Genomic DNA, 8,957 nt, shown 5'->3' on the forward strand with positions numbered 1-8,957 from the left:
TTCAAAGACATTTACAAGAAAATAGCAGCCTGCCATGAATGTCAAATATTTGAAGGAAGAAGAAAACTCATGCCATTTCCATTGGTTCCTATCTATGTAGAAGCACCCTTTCAACAGTGGGGGTTAGATTTTATAGGTGAGATACATCCCCCTTCATCAAGACAGCATCGGTGGATACTCACAGCCACTGATTATTTTACAAAGTGGATAGAGGCAATACCTACCAGGCAAGCTAATGATTCAGTGATAATATCTTTTCTAGAAAATAACATTTTATCAAGGTTTGGTTGTCCAATCAAGATTATCACAGATAATGCCCAGGCTTTCAAGTCTAAAAGGCTGATAAATTTTTGTTATCAATATCATATTTCCCTTGATCATTCTACTGCCTATTACCCACAGGGAAATGGCTTAGCTGAAAGCTCAAACAAGAGTCTTGTGAGGATTGTCAAGAAGCTGCTGCAGGATAATAAAAAGGCATGGCATTTGAAATTAAAGTATGCCTTGTGGGCTGATAGAATTTGCACAAAGAGGTCCATTGGAACCTCTCCTTATGAACTAGTGTATGGAGCAGAGGCAATTTTCCCAACATCTCTTGGGGTACCAGTTATGAAGCTAATTCAAGGGTTAGAAGAAGAACCAAATGCCATACAGAGAAGGATTAATCAATTAATAGCTTTGCAGGAGAAGAGGAATGAGGTGTTTGAAGACCATCAGCAAAATCAGAACAAAGTTAAGCAAGTTTTTGACAAGAAGATAAAAGAGGTCACATTTCAAATTAATGATAAAGTCCTAAAATGGGAAGCCAGAATTGAGGAGAAAGGCAAACATGGCAAATTTGAGAATTTATGGAAAGGGCCATATCAGATTTCTGCCTTCCATGGAAAAAATACTTACATTCTGCAGGAAGTTGATGGAACACCATGTGCTGGAGGGCCTGTTAATGGCAGGTTCTTAAAGCATTATACTCAGTAAAGGTTTGCTAATAGTCTCATGAGCATTGTATATATCCATTTTATGAAGTTTTTTGTTAAGAATAAGTGACAAGCTGAACAGAAGAGCTTTAGCCCGAGGAGAAGGCCCAAAAAGATTGAAAGAGATGCTTGCCAGTTGTGTGTGTGTTTTGTTTTTTTAGAAAATGGACAAGGCACTGGTTCTACGAGTTCTTAGTGTACTACAGGAGCACACTATCCCAAGTGGAGCCACTGTTATCACTAAGAAATACATTGGCATGTATATAAGTTAAGTCCAAAATTTCATGGGTAAAAATGTGTGTTATTTGGTTGTTCTCCTATGTTTACCATTTAGGTGTCATGTTCTTCAATGAAGTTGTTGAGAATCATTTTCAAAACCACGAGTCACCCTTCATCATGATTCATTAAGATATGTCTTGTCTCGTATGTGTCATTTGTCCTTTTTCGCAATTTCGCAGCACTTTTCCGCAGTTTCGCAGCGCTGTTTGATTGGCTGATTTTGCAGCGTAGTAATGTTTTAACCTTTTCGTAGCGACAGCCATTTCGCAGCACATGTCACTGAATTGTAACTGTCTGCGCTACGAAATCGCGGATTCGGGATTTTGCAGCGCGCATTTTTAAAATGTCATGTCCAGAGATGAGTCATTGTGTCTGGTCGGATTGTTGTCAGTTTATGTACCTTCCAAACAATTGCAAGGCATCATTCCACAAATAGGTTCAGAGTTATGCACCTTAGGTTCATTTAAATGTCCTTGTCATGCATGCTTGTGTCATGATGTGCCATTATCATTATTTGAAGCGGCCAGCTTACATGTTAAGCTATTTGAATTGTAATGAGCCCGAATTTCTTCTTCAAGAGAGCTGCATTGCAAGCGAGCCCGTGTTCTAAAGTTCGAAGTTGCCTGTTGAGTTGAAGCTGCCGGTGTTACTGTGTGCAAAAAACCTTTCAAGGCGTAATGGAGAAGAGAGAGCATCGATCAGGAAGGTGCCAAAGAGCAGAACCCGAAGGATTAGACTTGACATTGAGGGAGGAAGGTGTTAAAAAGGCCTTCAAAGACGCTGGTTGCTGGAGTTTTTGTGAGAAGCTGAATGGAGGACACACTCAGGTAACAAAGGAATTTGCATTAAATTTTACAGGCTTGAGTTCCAAAGTTTCTATGTTAGAATTTCCAGTGTCTCCAGAAGCTATTGCTAGGGTGACTGAGATTCCTAGAGGAGGCCAAGAGTGGTTCAAAAATTTCAAGTTTGATATGAGCCCCTGTAAAATATTCTTGAAGGAAGCCTATGTGAATGAAGATTTGACCAAAGCTGTACCAAGAAGTTATGTCAAGGAGAGTTATGCTATGCTGCTTACTTGTATTCAAAAATATTTAACTTGTGAGGGCAGGTATAACAAAGTTTACTCATATCATTTCAAGTTGTTGCTTCATTTCACGGGTAAATCACATATAGATCTCCCATTCTACTTGTTTCGAAGCCTTAGTAAAATGTGTGATAAAATTCAATTGAGGAAGGACGATTGTGAGTCATCACTGTTTCATCATGGCCTAGTTAAACTATTAGTGATGGATGCCTTGCAAAAGATTGGTAAGGATTGGGAGTCTTTCATTTATATGGCCGGGTTCCAGAGCAAGACAGGCCTCACCCCACAGCCACTCAGAGAAAGAGAAGAAGTGATGGAGGAACCCACTATTGCTGAGCTTAGGAAAGAGGTTAGTGACAAAAAGAAAGTTAAATCTCAGTTAAACAAACCAGTCAAACCCTTGATTATCAAAGAGCCATCTCAGCCACCTCAGTCATCATCAAAGGGAAAAGTCAAGCAAAAGAAGGATGTTCATGGATCAGCTGAGTCTGAAAAAACATCAAGAGTCAAAACTAGGGGTCAACTAAGTAAAGAGAAAGGTAAAACAGTGGCTGTGGAAGAGAGTCCAATTTCAAAGGCCAGTCTAAGTGACCTACTTGAGGCTATTGAATTTGAACAAGGAGAACCAGTGCATCTTGAACCGATGCATATTGACTTGACCCAATCTTCTCCTGAAAGCACTAAGAAGTCAAAAGCCTCGAAAAGATTAAGGTTTGATGAGCCTAGTGAGGCCTTTATGTTCAAGCCAAGAAGGCCAGTTACGAGGAAGCAAATTAAAGAAGCTGAGAAGGTGAATAAAGAAGAAGAAGCTGTAAAGGAGAAAGTGCATAAGGCAAAGAAGGCTGTAACGTCACCTAGAACTGAGGTAATTGATGTATTGACAAAAACAGTGGAGGCAGTCAAACATAAAGACAAGGATAAGAAGGTCATCATCACCCAAGGGGGAAATGTGATTGCCATCAAGAGTCAAGTGAGGACAGCTATGAAAGATCAGGTGGGAGCAGCCAAAGAAGAAATTGTCAAAGCCAAAAATGTGACTAAGGAGCGTGCTATGAGATATGCCAATTATAAAAGAGCTGTGTTGAAGGGCAGCAGTAACTTAATGGGTCAGACAGAATCTGTGGCTGATGTATATACTTGGACTGTCCCAGCTCTAAAACAAGCAAAACTCCTCAAACAAATGAACCTGACTCTGAGAGCTAAAAACAAGGCTTTAAAGAAAGAAGTTTCAAATTTGAAGATGCAGCTAGGTCAGCTGGCTCATTGATTTGAGGAAAAGGTGATATTTTCAGTTTTGGTCAAATTTTGTTTGAGTTGCATTATTTTTGAAGTCATCTAAGTGTTTGGCACCTGTAAAGAAGGTTTGAAAAGTTAAAAGTTCAAGTCAAGGAAGCCTTAGTGCAAATGCGTTCTGTTTTGGTAAAAACAGCAGTTTCGTAGCGCGCTACGAAACTGCTGTAGGTGCTGATTTATAAGGAAAATGAGCAGTTTAATGGTGAGGTCATCAGATTTTTGAAGGAAACGCCAAAGTAATGAAGGAGATATCACTCAAGGCTATCCTAGCCATTTAGAGAATGACAGGTGGACCTTTTGGTAAAGGTGAAGTTTTTGTCTCAAGTTAAATTTTTGAAAAGCTACTTTATGACAAGTTAGGGTTTAACAGAATGGCATACGAGGAGTATCTTCTTGGTTCATACACCTGGCTATCCATGAAGCTTCCAACGCATTTGAAGTATGGTGAGGCTCGTAAGTTTTGGGATATTTAAGGAGCTGGGACATGTTGCTTGTTTTTCGGAGGATGGTAGGAGACAGGGACCATAGAAACAGGGGTTTTGATTCTAATGATAAATGATCCATCAGCGCCTTCAGGTATCCAAAGTCAGCGTTCCTTGCACCTGTAGCCCAGTCATCTCAGCCTAACCAACAAGAAGACAGTTGTCAAAGATCAAGAAAAGAATCATGCTACGAGGAGATGAAATTAGAATTTTAGTTTGATTGAGACTCTTTGTAATTACAGCTCAACACTTTGTGTATTTAATGAGTTTGTTTAAAGTAGATAAGGATAGTTAATGATAGTTCATCGAGCTCCCCTCATGCTTGAGGAGGAGACTCGAAGTAGTTAAGTATGTTTTCCTATATATAGCGAAAACTCTGATGTAATTCGGGTTGGAGATTTATACAAAAAACAGAGTTTTTATATTGACTGATGTAAAAGACTTTTGACAGTAATAGAAAGATTACTTTTTCTTCTCAAGATTCATCTTGTGTTTAAATGCTCAGAATATATATGGTTGTGTCTTTTCCTTTCTGTTTTATAGCTCCATAGATGTGCAATCACTCTGAATTCACCTAGTGCTCAGACTTCCTGTGTATGTTTATGAGTTGAGGTTCCTTTGAGAAATGTTTTGAGTGCTTAGACATTGTATGCCTTGACTTCCATGAATGAGTAGTTGGTAATTTACTGCAAAGGTGTTTGACTCCATGAGCCCAATGGAAGAAATCTTATTTTGTTGTTCCAACCAGCTTATTTTCATGTACTGTTTGAAGAGTTAGCCATCTTTTCTTGTCATTAATTCATATCAAAAAATATGTGGGAGAGCCCTCTCTGACTAAGGAGGCTAAGCCTTAGTCTAAAGCCTGGTCTGAAGTAGTTACATAAAGTCTAACTGGTAGCAGCCATCAGTACATGATTTTGTGATAACATTTTGGTGCGTCTGCCGGGAGTCTGAAGATTACTCATTCCCGTAGTGATAAGATTGAATTTCTGAAGGTAGCAGGTGTTCAAGAAAGAGTTTTCGAGGCTGCATTCTACCTTGGTGACTCCATGAATTTTAAAGTTTGAAAGGTGGCTTCGAAGGGAAGATATACAAGGAGTAATCCTGATCCAAACCCACCTAGTCCTGTGGAGAATCCTAATATCATTTCAAGAAGTAAACAAAGATTCTTTGATATACCAGGTACTTCAAATACTTCAAGATCTTTGTTTCCTGAGTTTGCTAGAAGTCCAGAGAATAAAGTTGTTGATGATAAAATCCAAGAAGTGTTATTGAGGTCTGAAAATGAAGAAGAACTGATTGGTATCATATTAGACTTACAAAAGAAAGGTATTGATACTTCATCTCTAGTGTCACAAAGAGATAAAGAAGAGTTTTGGAAAATTGTCACCTCTGAATTGTTATTAGAGGAGGAAGATTTAGAGCAGCTTAAGGAGCTTGACCCTTTTGAAGTTTTACTTAAATCCAAAACTGGTTTACCTCTTCCCAATTGGAGTTCTTTTGTCAGTGGCTTACAAAGTCCCAATAGCCCTTTTCGTACTCATACTTTATCTTCTGCCTCTGCTAGTCCAAATACTCCTCAGTCAACATCTCATACTAGCTCTGGTTCTCCTAGTCACACAGTACCTGTTATCCCTGCTCCTCTTTTTATTATGGCTGTGCCTGCTAGGTATGCTCCTCTAGCCCTCCCTGCTGTTTTGCATGATCTTCCTAGTAAGTATGCTGCTAGGATTCCAACATGGGGAGGAGATGATAAAATTTCAGCTGAGGAACATGTGGATAGATTCAATGACTTTGTTGATAGAGAAGAAGTGGATGATGAAGATGTAAAGTTAAGACTGTTTGCTCAAACCTTTATTGGAGAAGTCCGAAAATGGTTTAAAGCCCTTGGAGCTGGTAGCATTCATAGTTGGCTTGAATTTGAATATAGTTTTCTGAGAAAGTGGGGAAATAGGACCAATCCTGTTCAAGCTCTCAATGAATATAATAGTTTAAGAAGAGCTCCAAATGAGTCTGTCCAAAATTTTTCCAAGAGGTTTAATAAAGTATATAATTCTATCCCAGCACACTTGAAGCCTCCTGGAGCCTTGGCACAGTTGAGATATGCTGAGTCTTTTGATTCGGATTTCTCTCTTTTACTCAGAGAAAGAGAGTCTGCTACTCTTGCTGACATGCAGAATGATGCAGTTAAAGTAGAAGGGAATATACTAGCTGCTAAGAAGTCAAAGATGGCAAAGGCTAAGATAAAAGAGGAAGACAAGCCTTCTACCTCTGCTCAAGAAGACAAGTTTGAAGTCATGATGAAAACCATGGAGAAAATAATGGATCAATTAGCACTTGGGAATACTGCTGCTCCTCAAGCTCAGCAAGAACCTCGGTTTAGGAATCCTCAATTTAGAAGACCTCAAAATCAGCAAAGGCCAAGGGAAAATAGAAATCAGCCAGCAGATGCTCCAGTGAGACCTCCTTTCCAACAAAACATGGTAGATGAAGAGGAAGATCCTGAGGTACCTGAGGAGTCTATTCATTGCTTTGGTGAAGAAAACTCAGACATTTTCTTAACAAAAGAGGAGCATGATGAGTCTAGTTTGGTAAAGGGAGATGAGGAACCTTCTGATTTCTTGAAGGGTTATCAGCATGCTATATTTGAAATTCAGAAGCAATACAATCTCAGAAATCGAGATGTCCCTATCACAGCAAATAAAGTACATCCTAAGAAAAATGTTTCAAAATTAGTTGAAGACAAAAAGGAAAAGTCAAAGCAGACTGATGGTAAAGGTGATAAAAAAGATGTTCAGAACCCTGCAGTTCTTAAGGAGATTGAAAGGTCTAAGGAGATTGAAAGGACTACCTCTGTTTTTAATATAGAAAATGAGATTGCAAAGATTAAAATATCAGTCCCATTTAATGAAATCCTCAAAGTAGATAAATATAGAAGTAAGATTGTGGAAATGCTCAATTCTCCACCAGGAGGGGCTGACATTTTAAGTGTGCAAGAGGATAATCCTATTATCTGTTTAGGACCAAGACTTGAAGATGAGCAAAGTGATGAGTTTCCTCCTTTTTATATCAGCATCAATATCCATGATATGACTTTACATAATGCCATGCTGGATTCAGGGGCGTCACATAACCTCATGCCCAAGGTAATCATGGAGAGGATGGGATTAGAAGTAACTAGACCATACAAGGATTTATTTTCTTTTGATTCAAAAAGAGTCCATTGCATTGGGTTGATAAAAGATGTTGTTGTGGCTTTAACACAAATCCCAGCAAAAACAATTGTCATGGACATTGTTGTTGCAGACATTCCACCTAAGTTTGGGATGCTCCTTTCAAGATCATGGGCTGCAAAAATCAAGGGTACTATGCAAATGGATCTGACATATGCTACTATTCCAGTATTTGGCGAACAAAGGAGGTTGTATCGTGAAACAAGGATGGCATACATGGTAAGCAGCAAGGACAAGCCTCAAAATTTTCCTATTTACTCATGTGATACAGGCCTAGGATCAGCCATCTTGTTTCATGAGTCAGTTGATGGAGAATCACAAGATGAGCATGCAGAAAATCAATGTCAGGAGGAGCAGCAAGGTAATACAAGTGGTATCAATGGTTTTTGGTCCTTATACTTTGATGGAGCAGCAGGAAAAGATGGCGCTGGGGCTGGAATTTGGATTATCAGTCCAACAGAAGAAAGTAAGTTTCTATCATATAAACTTAACTTTGATTGTACCAATAACATGGCTGAGTATGAGTCTTTGGTGTTAGGCTTGGAAACTTTGATAGATTTGAAGGCAAAAGACATTGTTGTTTGTGGAGATTCTGAATTAATTATTAAGCAAGTAAAAGGTACATATCAAACAAAGGATGTCAGGATGAGAGCCTACAGAAACTTAGTATTGGAGCTGTTAGAAAAATTTCAATCCTACTCCTTCAGCATTAAGAATAGAAATCAAAATTCTATTGCAGATTCTCTTGCTGTAGCAGCTAGTCTTTTTGTTATTCCCAAACATTCTTCTGACAGTTATGATGTGAAAGTTCGCCATAGACCAGTCATCCCAGATAATATCATAAGTTGGCAAGTGTTTGAAGATGATCAGCAGGTAAGAAATTTTTTGGAGTTGAAAGAGGAATTTGAAAATAATCAAATAGATCAGCAGAATATGTTGGTCGAGACAAAGGGAAAATCGGAAGTGTTGCAGCTACAAAATAACTCAATGCCCAAAGGCCTCATTCCTCTTGAAAAGCTATTTGATCAGAATGATGTGTTTAAAGCGCCAAGGTTGCAAGCTAATGAAGAGGAAATAGAGAGCTGTAATTTAGGTGACTCAGTTGTGCCTAAATTAGTCAAGATTTCAAAGTTTTTATCAGCTGATCTGAAGGCCAAATATGTTGAAATGATGAAGAAGTTTATTGATGTTTTTGCATGGAGCTATGCTGATCTAAAGCAGTATTATTCTTCAATCATTCAACACACTATTCCAATTAAGCCAAATGAGAAGCCTTTTAAGCAGAAATTAAGGAGAATTAATCCCCTTTTGATGCCACTAATTGAAAAGGAGGTGAAGAAGCTTTTTGATGCAAAGATCATTGTTCCAATCAAATTCTCAAATTGGCTTGCTAATTTGGTTCCTGTCAGGAAAAAGAATGGGGAGATTAGAATTTGCATAGACTTCAGGAACTTGAACAAGGCTTCACTGAAAGATAATTACCCTCTTCCTAAAATGGATCTTATTTTGCAAAATATTGTTGGCTCCCAAAGAATGTCTATGTTGGATGGTTTCTCAGGGTATAATCAGATCCTTGTTCATCCAGAGGACCAGGAGAAGACAGCTTTCACCA

Source organism: Pinus tabuliformis, chromosome 2_1 (assembly GCF_031772625.1).
Source record: "Pinus tabuliformis cultivar Carrire ecotype Pingquan chromosome 2_1, CPIR1, whole genome shotgun sequence".
In the NCBI taxonomy this organism is placed as follows: domain Eukaryota; kingdom Viridiplantae; phylum Streptophyta; class Pinopsida; order Pinales; family Pinaceae; genus Pinus; species Pinus tabuliformis.